The following is a 13,838-nucleotide window of genomic DNA, read 5'->3' as shown; positions in this document are numbered from 1 at the left end:
CAGGCAGCGAACGGTTGAAAAGCATGCATTTGGTTTTACTACCGTTTAAGGGCAGTTGGAGGCCACGGATGGAGTGTTGTATGGCATTGAAGCTTGTTTGGAGGTTAGATAGCACAGTGTCCAAGAACAGGCCGGAAGTATACAGAATGGTGTCGTCTGCGTAGAAGTGGATCAGGGAATTGCCCGCAGCAAGAGGAACATCATTTATATATACAGAGAAAAGAGTCGGCCCGAGAATTGAACCCTGTAGCACCCACATAGAGACTGCCAGAGGACCGGACAGCATGCCCTCCGATTTGACACACTGAACCCTGTCTGCAAAGTAGTTGGTGAACCAGGCAAGGCAGTCATCAGAAAAACCGAGGCTACTGAGTCTGCCGATAAGAATATGGTGATTGACAGAGTTGAAAGCCTTGGCAAGGTCGATGAAGACGCCTGCACAGTACTGTCTTTTATCGATGGCGGTTATGATATCTTTTAGTACCTTGAGCGTGGCTGAGGTGCACGCGTGACTGGCTCGGAAACCAGATTGCACAGCGGAGAAGGTACGGTGGGATTCGAGATGGTCAGTGACATGTTTTTTGACTTAGCTTTCGAAGACCTTAGATAGGCAGGGCAGGATGGATATAGGTCTGTAACAGTTTGGGTCCAGGTTGTCTCCCCCTTTTAAGAGGGGGATGACTGCGGCAGCTTTCCAATCCTTGGGGATCTCAGACGATATGAAAGAGAACAGGCTGGTAAAAGGGGTTGCGACAATGGCGGCGGATAGTTTCAGAAATAGAGGGTCCAGATTGTCAAGCCCAGCTGATTTGTATGGGTCCACCAGGTTTTGCAGCTCTTTCAGAACATCTGCTATCTGGATTTGGGTAAAGGAGAAACTGGAGAGGCTTGGGAGAGTAGCTGCGGGGGGGGGGGGGGGTGGAGCTGTTGGCCGAGGTTGGAGTAGCCAGGAGGAAGGCATGGCCAGCCATTGAGAAATGCTTGTTGAAGTTTTCGATAATCGTGGATTTATCGGTGGTGACCGAGTTGCCGAGCCTCAGTGCAGTGGGCAGCTGGGAGGAGGTGCTCTTGTTCTCCATGGACTTCACAGTGTCCCAGAACTTTTTGGAGTTAAGAGCTACAGGATGCAAATTTCTGCCTGAAGAAGCTGGCCTTTGCTTTCCTGACTGACTGAGTGTATTGGTTCCTGACTTCCCTGAACAGTTGCATATCGTGGGGACTATTCGATGCTATTGCAGTCCGCCACAGGATGTTTTTGTGCTGGTCGAGGGCCGTCAGGTCTGGAGTGAACCAAGGGCTATATCTGTTCTTAGTTCTGCATTTTTTGAACGGAGCATGCTTATCTAAAATGGTGAGGAAGTTACTTTTAAAGAATGACCAGGCATCCTCAACTGACGGGATGAGGTCAATGTCCTTCCAGGATACCCGGGCCAGGTCGATTAGAAAGGCATACTCACAGAAGTGTTTTAGGGAGCGTTTGACAGTGATGAGGGGTGGTCGTTTGACTGCGGATCCGTGGCGGATGCAGGCAATGAGGCAGTGATCGCTGAGATCCTGGCGGAGGTGTATTTGGAGGGCCAGTTGGTCAGGATGACGTCTATGAGGGTGCCCTTGTTTACAGATTTAGGGTTGTACCTGGTGGGTTCCCTGATGATTTGTGTGAGATTGAGGGCATCTAGCTTAGATTGTAGGACTGCCGGGGTGTTAAGCATATCCCAGTTAAGGTCACCAAACAGAACAAACTCTGAAGCTAGATGGGGGCAATCAATTCACAAATGGTGTCCAGGGCACAGCTGGGAGCTGAGGGGGTTGGTAGCAGGCGGCAACAGTGAGAGACTTATTTCTGGAGAGAGTAATTTTTAAAATTAGTAGTTTTGAACTGTTTGGGTATGGACCTGGAAAGTATGACATTATTTTGCAGGCAATCTCTGCAGTAGACTGCAACTCCTCCCCCTTTGGCAGTTCTATCTTGACGGAAAATGTTATAGTTGGGTATGGAAATCTCTGAATTTTTGTTGGCCTTCCTGAGCCAGGATTCAGACACGGCAAGGACATCAGGGTTAGCAGAGTGTGCTAAAGCAGTGAGTAAAACAAACTTAGGGAGGAGGCTTTTGATGTTGACATGCATGAAACCAAGGCTTTTTCGATCACAGAAGTCAACAAATGAGGGTGCCTGGGGACAGGCAGGGCCTGGGTTTACCTCCACATCACACGCGGAACAGAGGAGGAGTAGTATGAGGGTGCAGCTAAAGGCTATCAAAACTGGTCGCCTCGAGCGTTGGTGACAGAGAATAAAAGGAGCAGATTTCTGGGCATGGTAGAATATATTCAGGGCATAATGCGCAGACAGGGGTATGGTGGGGTGCGGGTACAGCGGAGGTAAGCCCAGGCACTGGGTGATGATGAGAGAGGTTGTATCTCTGGACATGCTGGTTGTAATGGGTGAGGTCACCGCATGTGTGGGAGGTGGGACAAAGGAGGTATCAGGGGTATGAAGAGTGGAACTAGGGGCTCCATTGTAAACTAAAACAATGATAACTAACCTGAACAACAGTATACAAGGCATATTGACATTTGAGAGAGACATGTGTTGATTTGGAGAGCTAGCTAAACCAGTAGGTGAGACAACAACAGCTAATCAGCTAGCACAACAACAGCAGGTAAAATGGTGTTGACTAGGCAGAGAGAGTCGGATTAACTACACACAGAGCCTGAGTGCGGCTGGGGCCGACAGATAAAACATAAACAAACAGAATGGAGTAACGTGATTGGAGTACCGTGATTAATGAACAGTCCAGCATGCATTAGCTATGTAGCCAAGTGATCACAGTGTCCAGGGGGCAGCGGTGGATGGGACAGGGAAGCTAGACTGGCGAGTAATATCCAGGCAAAAAAAAATCTGTCTGGCTGTGCTGAAGGTAAAAGCCGCTAGCAGTGGCTAACAATGACTAAATAGCTTGTAGCTAGTTAGCTGGTTAGCTTCTGGAGGTTCTTGAATGTGTTCTAAAAATTTAAAATAATAGCGATTCCGTATCACATTGGATGAGGCAGGTTACCGGAAGGTATAAATGAATTAAAAATCGAAAAGAGATTGAAAGTAAATATGGGTCCAGTGAGTGGATGGGCTGGCTGGGGATGCGGCGATTCAGACAGTTAGCAGGCCTGTGCTAACAAGCTAACAGTTAGTAGGCCGGGGCTAAACAAGCTCGCAGTTAGCAGGCCGAATTAGCAAGCAAGCAGATAGCAAGGGCTAGAAAGTTAGCCTTTGGGTACGTCGCGATGGGGTTAAGTCTGTTTATGCCTCTTCATGAGGTGACATCGATAGACCAGTCGTGGGTCCGGATATTGTAGCCCAGGAGTGTGCTTCGGTGGTAGCACAGGAGCTCTGGCCGGGCTAGCTTCAAGCTAAGTGGATGGAAACGCTAGCCAGGAGTAGTCATCCGGGGTTGCGGTTAGCTTGTTGTGAAGATCCAGATGAAAGAGTTCCGTTTGCGGTGGGAATCCGGGGATAAAAATAATAGGTCAGTTATGCTCTGGTTAGAGTCGCGTTGTTCGAACTGGCGAGAGCTTTCCGAGCTAAAGGTTAGCTGATGACCGCTAGCAATGGTTTGCTGATTGATTGCTGGTAGTTAGCTGGCTAGCTTCAGTTGAGGGGTTCCGGATCCGAAGTAAATATAAATACTTTAGAAAAAAAGCAGATCCACGCTACATTGGGTGAGGCGGGTTGCAGGAGAGTATTTAGATGTTGAGGTTTTAAAAGATATAGATAATAAACAAAAGAGAGAAAAAAACAATAGAAAATTTGGCCATGTCCCGGGGCTCTGTGGGGTTTGTCTGTGTTTGTGAACAGAGCCCCAGGACCAGCTTGCTTAGGGGACTCCTCTCTCTCTCTATCACTCTCTCTCTGTCTCTTTCTCTCTCTCTCTCTCTCTCTCTCTCTCTCTCTCTCTCTCTGTGACAAACAGAAATTATGATGAAACCCAGCAGGAAGCCAGGCCCAGTATGTAAGGAGGAACACTAAGTGTTGCAACACCAACAATGGACAAACATAACATGTCTCCTCTACCCTCATATGATCCCACTTTTAAATGTGTTGTTATTAACCGATGATCCATGCATGGGAGGATAGCAGGAGGAGCCATGGGAGGATGGCAGGAGGAACCATGGGAGGATGGCAGGAGGAGCCATGGGAGGATGGCAGGAGGAGCCATGGGAAGATGGTAAGAGGAGCCATGGGAGGATAGCAGGAGGAGCCATGGGAGGATGGTAGGAGGAGCCATGGGAGGATGGCAGGAGGAGCCATGGGAGGATGGCAGGAGGAGCCATGGGAGGATGGCAGGAGGAGCCATGGGAAGATGGCAGGAGGAGCCATGGGAGGATGGCAGGAGGAGCCATGGGAGGATGGCAGGAGGAGCCATGGGAGGATGGTAGGAGGAGCCATGGGAGGATGGCAGGAGGAGCCATGGGAGGATGGCAGGAGGAGCCATGGGAGGATGGCAGGAGGAGCCATGGGAGGATGGCAGGAGGAGCCATGGGAGGATGGCAGGAGGAGCCATGGGAGGATGGCAGGAGGAGCCATGGGAGGATGGCAGGAGGAGCCATGGGAGGATGGCAGGAGGAACCATGGGAGGATGGCAGGAGGATCCATGGGAGGATGGCAGGAGGAGCCATGGGAGGATAGCAGGAGGAGCCATGGGAGGATGGCAGGAGGAGCCATGGGAGGATGGCAGGAGGAGCCATGGGAGGATGGTAGGAGGAGCCATGGGAGGAGAAACTGTTTTTTCTATTCCCTGTTTTTCCTGAGTTCAAAGAGTCCTGTTATCTCAGACATAGAAGGTTTTCTTATGTCAAACACATTGATTAGTAAGACAGAGAGAGTGTATCTCACAGCGATGTTACATCATCTCAAGATTCAAGATCAATATGAATCACCAACACTGATCACCAACACTGGACAATAGAGGAGTGGAAAAACACTGCCTGGTGTTTCGAATCCCGGTTTATGTTGTGTCTGATACACGGTAGGTCCCTTGATACCAACTGAGCAATGTTTAATGCCACAAAGAATTCAGGCTGTTCTGGAGGCAAAGGGAGGGGGGTATATCAGCTTACTTGTACGTGTGTTATGCGTACATGTGTCTCCCGTGACCAGTTTGATTAAGCATTTCTACATTTTAATGTGTGTCTATTTATCTTTATGTCCACGGTTTGAACATAGTTTTATCATACTACCCAGGGATGTTACAGTTTGAACAGAGTTTCATCATGCTACCCAGAGATGTTACAGTTTGAACAGTTTCATCATGCTACCCAGGGATGTTACAGTTTGAACATAGTTTCATCATGCTACCCAGGGATGTTACAGTTTGAACAGAGTTTCATCATGCTACCCAGAGATGTTACAGTTTGAACAGTTTCATCATGCTACCCAGGGATGTTACAGTTTGAACAGAGTTTCATCATGCTACCCAGGGATGTTACAGTTTGAACAGAGTTTCATCATGCTACCCAGGGACGTTACAGTTTGAACAGAGTTTCATCATGCTACCCAGGGATGTTACAGTTTGAACAGAGTTTCATCATGCTACCCAGGGATGTTACAGTTTGAACAGAGTTTCATCATGCTACCCAGGGATGTTACAGTTTGAACAGAGTTTCATCATGCTACCCAGAGATGTTACAGTTTGAACAGTTTCATCATGCTACCCAGGGATGTTACAGTTTGAACAGAGTTTCATCATGCTACCCAGGGATGTTACAGTTTGAACAGAGTTTCATCATGCTACCCTGGGATGTTACAGTTTGAACAGAGTTTCATCATGCTACCCTGGGATGTTACAGTTTGAACAGAGTTTCATCATGCTACCCAGGGATGTTACAGTTTGAACAGAGTTTCATCATGCTACCCAGGGATGTTACAGTTTGAACAGAGTTTCATCATGCTACCCAGGGATGTTACAGTTTGAACAGAGTTTCATCATGCTACCCAGGGATGTTACAGTTTGAACAGAGTTTCATCATGCTACCCAGGGATGTTACAGTTTGAACAGAGTTTCATCATGCTACCCAGGGATGTTACAGTTTGAACAGAGTTCATCATGCTACCCAGGGATGTTACAGTTTGAACAGAGTTTCATCATGCTACCCTGGGATGTTACAGTTTGAACAGAGTTTCATCATGCTACCCAGGGATGTTACAGTTTGAACAGAGTTTCATCATGCTACCCAGGGATGTTACAGAATGAACAGAGTTTCATCATGCTACCCAGGGATGTTACAGTTTGAACAGAGTTTCATCATGCTTCCCAGGGATGTTACAGTTTGAACAGAGTTTCATCATGCTACCCAGGGATGTTACAGTTTGAACAGAGTTTCATCATGCTACCCAGGGATGTTACAGTTTGAACAGAGTTTCATCATGCTACCCAGGGATGTTACAGTTTGAACAGAGTTTCATCATGCTACCCAGGGATGTTACAGTTTGAACAGAGTTTCAACATGCTACCCAGGGATGTTACAGTTTGAACAGAGATTCATCATGCTACCCAGGGATATTGCAGTTTGAACAGAGTTTCATCATGCTACCCAGGGATGTTACAGTTTGAACAGAGATTCATCATGCTACCCAGGGATGTTACAGTTTGAACAGTGTTTCATCATGCTACCCAGGGATGTTACAGTTTGAACAGAGATTCATCATGCTACCCAGGGATATTGCAGTTTGAACAGAGTTTCATCATGCTACCCAGGGATGTTACAGTTTGAACAGTGTTTCATCATGCCACCCTGGGATGTCACAGAGGATGTAAATATGACCAGGTGACAACCTCCCTAAACCACTAGGGACCATCCCTAGGTGGAGGTGCCTGGTAACAGGGCTTTCTGAGGTAACAGTCCCCCGTCCCTCCTGGTGGCCCTCCTCTGCCCTAAGAGGAGACACAGCCCTGCTGGGAAATTACCTCCACACACCAATTACCAGTGTAACTGGGAGCCTCGGGAGCCTGCAACATTACATCAGCTCTCTGACGGTGACTCACCACGGCATGGAGAGACCAGGAAAAGCCCCCTAGCCTAGACTACCCACTGAGGTGTATGGGTAAGATTGGATAAAATCACTTTAAAAAGAAAGAAAGTCAATTTTCTCTGACTTTAGCATACTTTTGCGGCTGGGCCTCATAAAAGCACAAAGGAATTAGAACTGTTGATTTGATGTCTATACCCAATTAGCTTACATCTGGACGCGTTATGGGAGTGAGTTTCCCTGGCTAATGATTGGGCGCTCTCACTTTTATTAGGTTAGCCTGTCTGGCGTCCTGTGGTATTTCCTGTTGGACTTTCTGGGTGATGCAGAGGGCACTTTACATGTTGGATCAAATAACACACAAAAAGCTTTTAAAAGGCAGTAATGTTTGGTTCCTCAATTTAAAACAATGTTTGGTGATGAAGCTAATTATAATGCAATAATGCAAGGGAACCCCTGGGAGTCTAGGACGCGCCTGTGGAAGTAAAATAACAGTTTGGGTTTTTGTATGTAATTTACTTTTTTAGAGTGCGTGTTTGCGTGTGTGTGCAGTGTATGTGTGTGTGTGTGAATGCATGCATATATGTTTTATTTATTTTACCTTTATTTAACCAGGCAAGTCAGTTAAGAACAAATTCTTATTTTCAATGACGGCCTAGGAACAGTGGGTTAACTGCCTGTTCAAGGGCAGAGTGACAGATTTGTACCTTGTCAGCTCGGGGTTTGAACTTGCAACCTTCTGGTCCAACCCTCTAACCACTAGGCTACCCTGCCGTGTACATAGATAGACCTACTGTATATATTCAACAGAACAACACAGTAATGTACCCTTCTCCTGAGTGCTGCAGATACTAGAACATAGTTATGATCAATCTATAAAACAGACTATTCCCCTTATTCTGATCTTACATTTGAAAGACTACACTGAGTGTACAAAACATTAAGAACACCTGCTCTTTCCATGACACAGACTGACCAGGTGAATCCAGGTAAAAGCTATTATCCCTTATTGATGTCAATTGTTAAATCCACTTCAATACGTGTAAATGAAGGGAAGTCTTAAGACAATTGACACATGGATTGTGCATGTGTTACATTCAGAGGGTGAATGGGCAAGACAAAATATTTAAGTGCCTTTGAAGGTGCACTGGTTTGTGTCAACAACTGCAAGCTGCTGGGTTTTTCCACGCTCAACAGTTGTGTATCAAGAATGGACCACCACCCAAAGGACAACTTGCCACAAGCATTGGAGTCAACATGGGCCAGCATCCCTGTGGAACACTTTCGAAAACTTGCAGAGTCCATGCCCTGACGAACTGAGGCTGTTCTGAGAGCAAAATGCAACTCAATATTTCCTGGTTAAATAAAGGTTAAATAAAAATAAAAACATTAGGAAGGTGTTTCTAATGTTTTGTACACTCAGTGTTTACTCTTGTGTTAAATGTGAAAGCCCATTTTAAAAGCATCCTAGCTGCATTGTATCCTGACCTACAGGTCAGCGTTCTATCTTTAGCCAGGTCCCTGATGCTGTGCTTTCAGCGGGCTGCATTGCTCGGCTTTCTAAATATAGCAGTGGTAGCCAGCAGCCAAACACAAAGAACCACTGAAAACTGAGGCTGGCGCTCCGCCTCTCCGAGATCATCTCACTGATCAATGTGTTCATCTCTGTAGGAAAACATTGATCCACTATTTCTACAGATTGACAGATCATGCTCTCTTCCATAATAATAAACATGTTTGCTAGGTAGCATCATCAGCTAGCGCTAGTCAGCTGCCTACCTGCGACAAAAATATGGTATTTCTCATCCTTATCGCTTGTTCTCCATCTTCTTTTTAAATAGTGAGTCAACAGTACTGTATTTCAAAATGTGTCCTTGATTTCGCAAAATTATAGATTGGGAATAATATAGAGTTGGAAAGCTAAATAGGGATGAAGACTGAGTATTTCCAACAACTGCTCAATTCTGAAACATTCTAAATATTATACATACTATTCAATTCTATTCATTAAAATAAAAGGTAAAAATATGACTAAACTTGTTATATACTCAACTAATGATGGATAGTCTACCGTACAAACCCTGGAAGTAACAGTTAACTTGACTTGACATTTTCTCAATGACCTTTAAAGCAGCAAGGATTCCATTCATAGACTTTCAAAGGTCAACAGAAAAAACGGACCAGGAAATCAGATTGCCTATAGGAAGGGGTGGCTGTCGCTCATTGTCCCAGCGACTTCCTCCTACGCCACAGTTTCTTTTCTTGACCACGGTGAGTGTGTCCTCTCCTGCTGTGTTGTCTCAGAGGTCTCAGACACAACAATGCTGCTGAAAAACACCTCTTCCTCTGACTATTAACTAAAACAGTGCAGTATTAGCTAGGGAATAGTCCACACAGACTTGACTGCCACCACTGTTAAAATAGTTCATTTCTGTGTTCCAATTTCCAAATAACACCCTATTCCCTATCTAGGGCTCTGGTCTAAAGTAGTGGACTAAATAGGGAATAGGGTGTCATTTGGGATGCAACCATGTCTGTATTAAAATGTAAAAACCTGGAGGGCTAAAGATTGAGGGCCTTGCTTGCTACAGGTGACATTATTGAGGTCTGGGATGTTATTTCAGTATCATATACAGTATACCATACTTACAAATTCACACAACCCACATGTTTTAGTTGAGCTACGGGCATTTACAAACTACTTGTAAATTGCTGGGCCTGGGATAACTTTTTTTCAAAAATGAAATAATCACTCCTGAGAGAGTGTCTGACCTTCTATTTAAATTGCACCTAGAGCTCCCAGCTTCCTGTCTTCCTCTCTTCAGAGTGATGAGGCAAGAGGCCAGGGGTCATCCCATTTGTTTGGTAGAAAAGCAATGGCAGACCTCTTACAGAACATTCACTTCCACCACTGATGAGTCCCTAGTCTCCCAGTCTCCCAGTCTCATCTCCAGCCCCTGTCTACATCAATCACCCCCACCACCAGCATCTCCTTGTCCTCACAGCATAGACTTTCTCAAGCTGAATTGATATGTTTCTATGGTCAGAAGAGTAATTCAGTGGAGCTTGTCGATGGACTTCAGCCAAAACTTTTCACTACACGAACCACGTTTCCATCCACAGCTTTTATGCGAAGTCCATAGACATTATAAAATAGTGAATAAAAACAAATCATGACAGCTGTGATAGGAACAGGAAGTTTCAGTACAATTTTATGAATGCTGACAGATCATTTGTTCGTTTGACATGGAGGGGTCTTATTGTGTTGGTATAATTTATTATGCGTAAAATGGCAGTGGCAACGCTTTTATGCACAAAAATTGATATAATAAACATCATATCGAAGTAAACTTGGAGTCACGCGATGATATGGTGTGTGGTCCTTCCACTACGACTCGGGAAACCATGCAGTTAATTAGGCTACAAATGAAATAAGTTATGATGAACCTTCACAGGTTGGTAAGGTGCACTGTGATCTTGATGCTCATTTCAAATGAATATCGAGGGTGTTATTCTGTTGACATGATGATCGATGCTTGACTGCCGTTTGCCAAATAAAGATATTCTGTCTCTTATCCATAATAATGTAATCATGTAGAGTCTAGACTATACCCTCACAGCCGACCCTCACTGTATCTGTGAGCTGTTGGCTGAAACACACCTGCCAAGACCAGAGGAGGCACATCTGCTATTTAACACAACTGTTTTTGTGACAAAACTATTGATACAGTGATGGAAACCTATTGAACTTTAGATTTTAATTCGGTACATGAACATTTAAGGACAAAAAGTACATAACCACACACTGATTTAAAAATGTGCATATTTTCTTTATTTCGAGTATTCGCATGACAATCTGTCACCAATCGGATGGGAACCTAGCTATCGATTCTAAAATATATGTTTTTGTGTGTTTGTCCCTTGTGGTGGATCAGAGTACAGTGAACTAAGACAGCAGGACTAACGGCTCGTGTACACTGGCACACTGTAAATTGCTGCGTGCCGCTTAGGCCGTCCAGAGTGGCTTGCTTGTGGGCGTGTTGGCAGCATATGGCAGCATGTTTGATTGTGTGTCAAGATTTCAGCATAGCAGGTTTGTTCCTAACTTCATATTAGCTAGCTATCTTGATGTATTTATCACTGTAAAAAACAAACTCCAAATGCATTTGTAGGTAGCGAGCTGACAGCCATGTAGGAGGGTGAAGAACACGTAGTTCCTGTCCCGAGAAGTGAGGACGGAGATAACAGTAACATAATATTCAGTGCGGTGTAATTTGACTAGAATGAAGTCTGTTTCTTGTGAGGTTTTCTGTCCTCAGATACAGAGATCTATGAAGCCTGTCTGCAGATGAAGAGCAGTGGTTCTCAGTCCTGGTCCTGGGGACTCAGAGGGGCACATTTTGTTTTTGCCTTAACACTGCACAGGTGATTCAAATGATCAACTCATCATCAATATTCTAGTGGTATTTATGTCATTTGTGATGCTATCCTTGATATGGTCCTGCTATTGTTACATGCTACACATGCACGTCTGTGTGCACATGCATCTATCTATCTATCTATCTATCTATCTATCTATCTATCTATCTATCTATCTATCTAATGTTATCATGATTTGTTAGAAAGGATATTATACTTTAGTAATCCACAATGACCTGGTGATGTAAAAGTCTAATAATTACATTAGTCTTCCATATTCCTACAGATACCTTGTAACTGGAGATTCCTTCAAAATGATTGCTTACAGTTACTGTGCAGGGTTGGGTGACCAGGGCCATCTGGGACTGCCTCCTGGAGGAATTCAGGTGTGTGAAGGCTACCTGTGATCTGCATAACTTCCTGAGGATAGACATGAGGTCCAGGAGGGGATCTGCAGCTCGCCACCGTGTGCCAGAGGAGAAGCCTGCTGTTCTGCAGGATGTTTCAAAGATGGGTCCAACAACGCAGCAAGAGAGGCAATCCATGTTCGGGTGATCTGCACCTCCTACTTCTTAGACGAGGTTGCTGTTCCCTGGCAACACCATAGACTACACTCTGCACAACCAAAGGCTCGTTTAAGAGCCATTCACATTGCAATAAGAGTATTCTTCAATTTACTTAGCTATGTCAACTGCAGTTATTCATTTCCCAGTTTCTCTCCCTTTGATTTCTACTTCTCAGATGAGGGTGCTGTTTAGGTAAGGGTGTGTGATGTCCGTACAAAAACAAAAGAGGCTATTTTAAGAATTTTAACAATTAGACACCTTATAACCCACACCTACCCAGCCATGTATCAATCTGATTGACGGATGGTGTTGTGCAGTAAGCAGGCTCGGGTGTATAACTATGGATCCTTCCACCATCAAAGAATAGGCAAGAGGGCCAACCATGGAGAATAGGCAAGAGGGCCAACCATGGAGAATAGGCAAGAGGGCCAACCATGGAGAATAGGCAAGAGGGCCAACCATGGAGAATAGGCAAAAGGGCCAACCATGGAGAATAGGCAAGAGGGCCAACCATGGAGAATAGGCAAGAGGGCCAACCATGGAGAATAGGCAAGAGGGCCGATCATGGAGAATAGTAAGACACGTCATTATTTCTATAACTACGCTGTATTGTTTGGCCTCGTGTGTCTGTGCATGTTTTTCCTTTTGAACACTGTCTCTTTAACTACCGTATTTTCTCAATAACAGTCTCTCTCCTTCACTCATCCCTCTTTCCCCTTCTCCCTAAATATTCTAGGTTATATCAGCTGTGTCGGTGAACCCCTCCCGCATCTGAACTGGCTACATAGAGGGCACAGCATGATCAGAGGTGAGAGGTCACTTGGTTGGGTCAACAGGAAGTATTATTAAACAGATGCTTTACAATGAAATACAGATAGAGATGTAGTAGTCCCCAAAGTCAGTTTTGCATTTCACCTCCTGATGATTATGATGACTGACAGTGTTAGAATAAAACATTTAACATTTAAGTCATTTGGCAGACGCTCTTATCCAGAGCGACTTAAAAAACACAAGACTTAAACATGCTATCTCTCTCTCCCTCTCTCTCTCTCTCTCTCCATCGGTCTCTCGACTGCAGGTATGTTTTGATGTGAGAGAGGATGCCAACCCCGAGTCCTGTCATCGCCACCTAACCCGCTCTTAAGATCACATTCAGGTCGACTGGGAGCCATAGGCTGGTTTGCAGACACCACTAGAGACACTTTTATGTAATTGTGATGAACTGAGAGAATATTAGGGTAGCAATGTGATTCACTAATCATATGCTGTCTTCCCTGTTCCTCTGTTCTCACCTCTTTCCCTTCCTGTCTTTTACATCTCTCATCACCTCTTTCTTCCTCTGTATTTATAATGCACAACAGATGTGCATTGAAGTACAGATTGAACTTGTATTTATAAAATAATATTACAAGTATAATATTTATAATGCATGTATTACATATTTATAACACTTGGATAATGAACTTCTTTCAATAAAGCGTTTCATATCCTCTACTGGTTTATATTAAGTCTCTAATTTGATGAAATATTACACCTATCCTGTGTTGATCAGATCAATGCAGATGAAGGAAATTAGATACTGAGATGAACCGGTTTTAGAGAATTTACATGATGCATAGGAAGTGTAGTGTACTGTTTTATCAATTCTATTTCTGTATATGTGAATTACAAATCAGCCTTTACCTAGTTAAATCATGTTTCTAGTCTATTTGATAGTTACAATATGTAACCATTGATGTCCCAGAACAAGGATTGGTAAACACTGTTGAAGATTATAATTGTAATACATACATGCAGAAACAGCATCATTCAAAGACTGAAATTTGATACTC

General features: G+C 44.4%; 2 protein-coding genes and 1 long non-coding RNA gene across 3 annotated transcripts in view; 2 read left to right on the top strand and 1 right to left on the bottom strand.

Moving 5' to 3' along the window:
• ahr1a (aryl hydrocarbon receptor 1a) overlaps positions 1 to 13,838 on the top strand; it is a 359,463-nt gene that overhangs the window by 245,139 nt on the left and 100,486 nt on the right.
• hdac9b (histone deacetylase 9b) overlaps positions 1 to 13,838 on the bottom strand; it is a 174,552-nt gene that overhangs the window by 132,862 nt on the left and 27,852 nt on the right. The window lies entirely within an intron of this gene.
• On the top strand, positions 11,630 to 13,449 carry LOC135520919 (uncharacterized). Its single transcript, XR_010452465.1, has 3 exons — positions 11,630 to 12,580; positions 12,743 to 12,814; positions 13,085 to 13,449. It is a non-coding gene; the product is annotated as an uncharacterized LOC135520919 (long non-coding RNA).

The sequence above is a fragment of the Oncorhynchus masou genome, chromosome 29, assembly GCF_036934945.1.
Source record: "Oncorhynchus masou masou isolate Uvic2021 chromosome 29, UVic_Omas_1.1, whole genome shotgun sequence".
NCBI lineage: Eukaryota > Metazoa > Chordata > Actinopteri > Salmoniformes > Salmonidae > Oncorhynchus > Oncorhynchus masou.
The sequence above is the reverse complement of the archived record's forward strand: the minus strand, read 5'-3'. Positions and strand labels throughout refer to the sequence as shown.